The sequence below is a fragment of the Tupaia chinensis genome, unplaced genomic scaffold, assembly GCF_000334495.1.
Source record: "Tupaia chinensis unplaced genomic scaffold, TupChi_1.0 Scaffold000566_1, whole genome shotgun sequence".
NCBI lineage: Eukaryota > Metazoa > Chordata > Mammalia > Scandentia > Tupaiidae > Tupaia > Tupaia belangeri.
This window is the reverse complement of record NW_006160079.1, coordinates 242,703-251,270: the sequence shown is the minus strand read 5'-3', so window position 1 is coordinate 251,270 and position 8,568 is coordinate 242,703.

Below are 8,568 nucleotides of genomic sequence, written 5' to 3'. Positions count from 1 at the left end.
CCCTATAGCAAAAACCTCCCCAAAAAAAAAAAAAAAAACCATCTGGAAAGACGCCACATTTTCGCAGTTCAGGCTCAGCTATATGTTGGGAAATTAAGACAGAGGCTGTTGTCTACACTTTAGACCAAGGGGCACTGAAATGGCTACAGCAACAGAAAGGGAGATGAAGAAATAAGGGTGTCACAAGGGAACAAATTGAAACTCATAGTATTGGCCGAGGGATGAAGGTGACAAAGGACAAACAGAAGAATGGAATCGCTGGGGTGGAGGCATTGTAAATTCAGGAAGGGATCTAGGCTTCTGGACACCCAGGTGACTTTTTTTTTTTTTTGAGAGTTTTTGTTGTTGTTATAGCGCGTGTATGCTCACCAGAAAGATTGAGAGACAGAAAGACAGAAAGTGAGAAATCACCCCCCAGGGAGGATGGGCATGCCGCAATCCCTTCTCCTCCATTCTCCTCTCGGGATCTTGGGCACAAATGTACTTGTGCCCTGAGTGAGTTTAAGCCACCGGGTCCAGGACTCAAACTGTGGTCAACTACATGGGAGTCCAGTGACATAGCCATTATGCCAACTGCTGGTCCCTACTCAGGTGACTCTTAAACTTGGGTCATTTGGAAGTTAATAGTGACATAGAAGGCTGAAGAACATAGAAATGCCCAGGTCCTAAATGCAAAGGACATCCAGTCAGATGGCTAGATAGGCACTCAACAGTTTGGTTTCGATATATTTCTAATGATGTAGAGGGGTACAGTTGAAATACTGTGAAGTGAAAGATTGGAAGGAAATAAACCAACATATTATCACTGGATGCCTCACAGGTATAAACTGAGAGAAGAGCTATTGTCTACTTGTCAAAGGAGCTCAGGGATTGTTATGGATTGAATGTTTTTGTCTCCTCAAAATTCATATGTTGAGGCCTTAATCCCAATGTGACAGTGTTAGGAGCTAATGCCTTTGAGAGGTAATTAGATTATGAGGGTTCGACCTTCATGAATGGGCCTCAGAGAGCTCTGTAGCTCTCTTCCCACCATGTAAGGATACAACATAAATTCAAAGTTGGTGGTTTGCATGCCTAAAGAGGGCCCTCACCACAACCTGTCTATAATGACACCCTGATCTTGAATTTTCAGCCTCCAGTACTGCAAGAAATACATTTAATTTGTTTATAAGCCACTCAGTGTACAATACTTTGTTATAAAAACCCAAACTAAGACAGGGATGGAAAAAAACTAAAAGTCTGCAGGGCAGTTTCATCCAGTACCATTCTAGGGACAGAAAGAGTACAACAAAGGACTAGGATGTGAGAAGTCTAATATACTGGGTGACAGATATCAGTCATGATCAGAACCATGTGGCTAATCAGAACACTCTGCCCCTTGAGTGTAGGAAGTATTGCAAGGAGTTTAAAAAAAGAGAGAGAGAGAGCTGTCAGAGTTGACTGAGAACCAGCAGTAGCAGTGCAGACGGTGTCACAGGCTATAGTGTGCTGCTTTGCCATGCTGGAAGTCACACGGTTGACACAGATTTGGGTCCACATTCAACATGAAACTGTCAGATATGCATGTGCCTAAGTTCCTAGCTAGCTAAAGGGCTGGAGTCAGAGGATCATAGCATGACAAGACCCTGTTAAGGGTGCTCCTCCATGACTGAAATAAAATAAATAAGTGCTAAAAATAGAAGAAGTTGATTAGCATTGTCCAAGAGAAAGGTGTTTTCCACTCCTGATAGGGTAGTGGGGAAAGAAAGGAGCAAAAGATTCAAGAAATATTGAGGTGGTAGAATCTAAGAGACCTGTTGACCAATTAGATATAAGTGAGGGAGGAGATGGCATCTGGTATCTGGGAGGGCTTGGACCTTTGAAGTACTTGGTAGAGCTGGTGGCCTGTAAGGGCCACACCAGGGGAAGGGCAGAAGTACCACTTGCATTCTTATAGCTTTAGTCGTCAGAAAGCAGAGCTTTCCCCAATCTCACCAGTTAAGACAATCTCAGGGAAGACTCTGATCGGCTATCTTAGATCACAAACTCACTCCTGTGGCCATGCTGTCTAGATCCCAAAAGAAAAAGGAAAAGAAAGGCTGGACAGTGGTGTGGAAGTAAAACATAATGCTCTGCAAGGCTTAACCACATAAAAAGGTTCTGGGTTTAAACCCAAAGACCTCTCTGAGTACACTAGGCACGTGCATGCCCATGATTTAGGGCAGGCTGAGGCTGGTATGAATTATGGTGTTGGGACCCTATTGGGGTTACTGTCTTTCTTTCTTTCTTTTAGAAATTTTTTTATTTAACTTTACTTATTTGTTTGTTTATTTATTTATTCATTTAATTTGACCAGAAAGGAACAGAGTGAGAGAGAGAGAGGGAAAGTGAGAAAACAAGCCGCCAGGTCCAGGACTCAAACGACAGTTGGCCATGTGGAAGTTCAGCACCCTTAACTACCACACCACTCCCAGCCCCAGGGTTACTGCATCTCTTGCTTCCTCTCACTTACGAAAGGGAGAAATAAACTTAACAATAAAAAGCAGAAGGAAATCCAGTAGGTGGCATGGTTAAGGTGCTGGATCCCACATGTTCAGTTCTGCAGCACAAGTCCCAGACCCGGCAGCCTGAGAAACATGCCAGGCACTTGTGCATGTGTGTGTGCCCAAAATCCCAAGAAGAGAAGGGATTGCAATGTGTCCATCCTACCTGGGAGGTCATTTCTCTCTTTCTCTCTCTGTCCTTCTCTCTCTCCAATGAGTGCATGGGACCTATGGCAAAAGCCTTTAAAAAAAAAGAGATAAAGTAAAAGCATCAGATTCTCTGGACTCTTGAAACTTCAAGTGAACTTTTAACTCTAAATTTGGATTTTGAGCAAGGCAACTTCAATTGTGTATGTTCACAGAAAAAAAGGTTATCACACAAGAAGCTCAAGTTAAAATATTAGCAAGTCCATTCTCTTGTCTCCTAACTGCCAAACTGTTACATCTTCCTCAACTTCAAGGTCAGAACCTCAGTATCTCTTACTCAGCCTCTGGTCCTGTCCCCCATCCCCTACCCTGTCACTGTTCTCCCTGTCTCTAGGTTGGCCCCTTCGAAACAATTGTTGCCACAGGGACAGTCATCCTGTGTCAGAGGCAGTGTGTAGTGGTGATTAGAATATGGGCCTTTTCTGAGTTTCTAGTTCTTCCAGTTACTAGCTTTGTGACCTGAGTAAGGTGTTTCACCCAAAGGCTCCAGTTTCCCTAAGAAATGTCATAAGCCTATTCTATGCATTGCATGAGTTAATGTTCAGAAGTTGCTTAAAACAGAGTCTGACTTGTAATAAGTGTTATTTCAGGTGTTGTCAAGGACGTGACCATGTCAATTCCCTACATAAAACCCCAGGCTAAGTCCTCTTTCTCCCATGAACTCATGAACTCTCTATGAAGTCTTCCCTGCTTATCCTCTCCCTTGCAGCCCAAGACTTTCTGCCGTACTGCAGTACACCTCCTTCTGCATATAAGCCTCCTTGAGAGAGGTCAGAGACTCTGAGACCTCACATGGCCCTCAGCTTAGAGCACAGAAGCAGGGCCTTGGGAAATGCTGAGTGCATGGATGTCTTACATTTTAAGAGCTCTGCACACTTTTGTTATCTTACTTAAACTCCACTGCAGACCTGCAGAATGGGTAACATTGCCTCCATTTTATAGATGGGGAAATTGAAATTCTGATAAATAAAGGGACTCAGCCAGTATATAGCAAGGCTGGAGTTTGAGCTTGTGGGTTCTGCTATCAAGGCAGTAGGAAGAGAACCCTAGGTTCAAGGTTAGTAATATACAACTCTAGTTCCAGGTTTAGTGCTTAGACTCACTATGAGTTTGAATACATCCCTTTCCCTCTCTGGTCCTCATTTTCCTCACCTGTATCATGAAAGGGTTGACTAGAAGGTCCCAGGGTCCTTTCCAGCTATGACATTCTATCAGTTGGCTGTCTGGTACTCTCTTGACATCCCTCACCAACCCTTTATCCCCACTGCCTTATACCTGGGATCAGTCCCTAGGAGAACAAAAGACAAGAGGGAACAAGTGCAGGGAGAGGTGATAGTGTGGGTTAAGTCCCAGCGGAGGATGAACAATTAGAGGACTCATTAGGTGTTAATTATATATTGAGCATATTGATTATTTCTCAAATCATTTCCTCCTAACTCAGCCCTCTGAGGTCAATAGGCCCCTGTTTCCTGGGCTTTCTGCCCACCCCCGCCAACTACATAGCCAAGGGCTTCATCTAAGGGCTACCAGGACCAGGGGGAATGGAGCAGGAGGAGGGAATGATGAGGTATGAGCCTCCACCTCTGTCTTGCTGCCCTTCCATCTGCACTTACCATGTAATAGGGATTAGCCTGGCAAGCATGCTAGCAGTGAAACCCACAGGTCCTCACACTCAGTTTAATGCTTTGTGGTCTTCAATTTGAAATTCTTAATAATTTATTTATATCAATAAGCCCCACATTTTGGGCTAGCCAGTGGCATGGTGGTTAAGGCAGCTGGATTCCACATGGCACACTGCATCAGAATCACCAGGGGTGCTCAGTGAAGTACTTGGATCCAGAGATTTGAAAAATATGCCAGGTGGGTGTGCATGTGTGCCCAAAATCCTGAAAGGAAAATAGAGGAGAAGGGATAGTGGTGAGGTCATCCCCCTAGAGAATAATCTCTCTCTCTCTCTCTCCTCTCTCTCCTCTCTCTCTCTCTCCAGCAAATGCATGCACCCTATGCCTAAAGAACTAAAATAGAGAAAGAAAAAGAGAGGAAGAAAGAGAGAGAGAAGAAAGAAAAAGAAATAGAGAGAGAAAGAAAGAGAAAGAAAAAAAGGAAGAGAAAAAAGAAGAAAGCAGGAAAGAGAAAAAGAAGAAAAAGAAAGAGAAAGAAAGGAAGGAAAAAAATAAAGAGAAGAGAGAGAGAAAGGAAAAAAGAAAGAAAGAAGAAAGAAAGAAAGAAAAAGGGAGAGAGAAAGACAAAGAAGAAAACTAAAGAAGTCAGACACTTTAATTTTGCATTGGGTTTTGCAGATTATGTAGTATGTAGTAAAGGCTAGGCTGTGGTCTATGTAAAGGGCACACACTAGAGAGTGAAAAATGGTAGCCTTGGTTAGTACAGTGAGTTTAGTCCCTTGGATCAATGCCCAGACACAGGAATACCCTTATCGAAAGTCACAGAGACCACCCACTCAGTGACAGTGTGAACACTAGAACCCAGACTGCCTTCCATTTTTCTCTCTGGTAGAATTGCTCCAAATACTAAGATCCCTTAAGCTGCTGTAGAGCAAGCCATTGGACCAGAACATTCCTGTCACCCTTACTTGACAATCTATCTTATCAGTGCTCAGGACTGGAGATCTCTGAAGAGTGTCAGACCCTACCACCACTTCCATTGGATGAAATAGTTTCTTTTCAGCTTCCCTCCCAGATGACAGTGCACTTCCAGTGTCAGAGAGCAAACCATTCTGTTGTTGAATAGCCATAACTTGTAGGAAAGGCCTTTAGGAAAATCATGCCATATTCGCCCTTAGGCTCTTGTTATTTTCTCTAGGAACATGCAAAATTAAATCACCACCACCTCCTCTCAATACCGTGAAGCATAGGCCAGCAGAGGAACTTTTCCATAGGTGGGAAACAAGTTGAGGTGGTTGGTCTAACTTTAGCTCCATTAGCCCAGAAATCAGTCTCCAATAGGAAGACAGACAAAGAAGTGTGACCATTCAGAACACTTAGCCTGCTGTGATCCCAAGCAGGAGCACCCATGGTAATGGGCAGTCCCTGGCTGCTTGTCAGTACCCTTTTGACATGAATCAAGGTAAGCTCTGGAGAGACAAGGCTTCCCTGTTTTTCTGCTTCTCTCCCATGTCTTCCAAGGCTTGTTACAGAAATTAATCTTTAGGAAGAGTGGTGCCTGCTGCATGTTAGGGCCCCACAGACCTCAGATTTTCTTAGGAACAGAGTTTGTGTGTCTGCCTCCCTCTCTCTCTTAACTGATAGAACCTATGGGCTAGAGTCATGACAATATGCCTGAGGGTTAGAAACTGGGAAGGACTGGATGGTTCTGAAGCTTGAGATGCATCTAAATAGGTGCCCATAGAGGCCCTCTGGTCTCAGGATGCTCATCTTTGGCTATACATTAGATTCACCTAGGGAATCGTGTTTAAAAATTCATGTGCTTGGGCCAGCAGATGGTGTAGTGGTTATGTCACTTGACTCCTATATGGCTGACTGCAGTTCAAGTCTCCAACTTGGTGGCTTGAAACTCACACTGGTGCATATGTATGTGTGCCCACGACCCCAGGAGGAGAATGGAGAATGGATTGTGGTGTGGCTATCCCTCCTGGGAGGTGATTTCTCACTTTCTCTTGCACTGTCTCTGTCTCTCTCTCTCTCTTTTTCCAGTGAACACATGCTTACTAAGGCAAAAACCTTTACCAAAAAAAAAAATTCATGTGCTGGGGCCAGCAGGTGGTGCAGTGGTTAAAGTGCTGGACTCCCACATGGCTGACCATGGTGTGAGTCACAGACTTGGTGGCTTGCTTTCTCACTTTCCTTCTCTCTGGTCAAATTGAAATAATAAATAAATAAATAAATAAATAAATAAAATTAATTCTTAAAGTAATTCACATGCTCAATTTCCAACCGCAGAGACCTGAATGTTATCAGTTCGTAATATAGCCTGGGCATCAGCATTTTAAAACAGCTCCCCAGATGGTTCAGATGTGCAGCTCAGGCAAAAGGACCATTAATCTAGAGCAAGCTTCTCAAACTTGAATGTGATGACAAGTCACCTGAGGATCTTGGGTGGAGCCTGAGACTCTGCATTCCTTACAAGCTCCCAGCTGTTGTCCACATTGCCAACCACAACAAGTGCTCTAAGACATCTTTAAGACAAGAAGGTCTCTTAAGTCTGAGACTGTATAGACAAAGTGGGGCCTGAAAGCTCAGAAACAGAATCTAAAACCTCTAATGATACTGCAAACCTTAGTAGTATGGGGAGCCAAAGCCCAACTTCCCTAGAAAAGCCTCAAGTTTTGTCCTGAGGCAGTAGTACTGAGTTAGAAGGTTCCTGTGCAGGAAGCTCTGCAAGCCAACTCTTCAGAGCTCAGAATTGGTACATAGAAACACAATCTCACAGCTCCCAGCATACTCCTCCACTAATTTCAGGAGCCTAGGCCTGTACTGGCCCACTCTACCTCTAAGAGCCAACAGCACCAGGATCTCAAACCCTCTGATCCCCTCTTCCTGCCTCCCTCAAACCCCCCACCTGGCTGCCAAGTCAGGCCTCGTGTGATGATGGGTGGCAGAGGGCCCAGATGTCCCCTGTTTTGCTCTCTCAGACTGTTACTGTTCCCAGGGGCCCAATTAAGACAGTGTTTTGTCCCTGGGCAGTGGAGGCAGGCGTCTCTGGCACTCTTCCGCTCCACACTCCATCTCTTCATCAGCTGTTGCCAGACAGCCCACATAATGTTGGGATTTCATGCTCAATATTCTTGATGAAAGTGGAACATCAAAACCCCAGCAGGGTGGACACATGGAGACTAAGTGAGGCTCTTGCCTAAGGAGCTGTCTTCTCAGCCCAGGAAATCAACAAGGCTCCTTTCCAAGGCTGTTTCTCATATTATTATTGTCATTATTGTTGAGGTTGTTGTTTGCCTCCCTTATATCTAAATAGGAGTACTAAGTTATGTTATATTCTCTCTCTCTGATAATGATTTCTGCCTCTTGTTATAATAAATATTGATTGGCACTTTTAGGAGATGCCAAGGCTTTAATCTTCTGGCCACCTGCTCCCTGGCACACCTACATGGGTAATAGGTAGGAAGATTGTATTATCTGTTTGCACACCCATTTTGCCACTCACCTCTCTTCTGCAACAAAACTTGGGCTATTACCACTATGGGGACTTGACTTTCCTGTAACGTCAACTCTCTCTCTTCACTCTTCCTTTGTCTCTAGGGAAAAGTAGTTTTCTGGCCTGTCAGCCCTGAACTTATGTTATCACCAACACAGACCCCTAGGGTTCGGGGCAAGACAAAGGGTGTTCATTTGTTCTTCACTCACTCAGTTGTTTCATCATCAGACATTGGTCAAACACCTACTGTCTGACAGGTCAGGGTAGATTCCCATAAATGTAGAGCCCCATGGGACACAGTCTCTGCCTTCCAAGAGCTCCCAGTTAGTGGGAAAATGACCCCATTACAGGTGATCAGTGTGATAGCAGAAAGGAGGAAGGCAGATTAGCTATATGAGTGACACAAGGGAGCTAAGAGAAGTGTCAACTTCATGGAGGAGGTAATCTTGAACCTAGATCTTCTCCTATTCCTTCTTTTAAGATTTTTGCCTTATGGTACATGCACTTGCTAGAGAGAGACAGACAGAAAGGAAGTGAAAAATCACCCCTGAAGGAGGATCGCCATCTGCAATCCCTTATTCTCCATTCTCCTCTTGGGATTTTGTCCATGTATTTTTCAAGCTGACAGATCTGGGACTCAAAGCATGCAGCCATCCATGGGGGATCTAGTGTCTTAACATCACACCACCTGCTGGCCCAATCTTCTTTTTCTAAA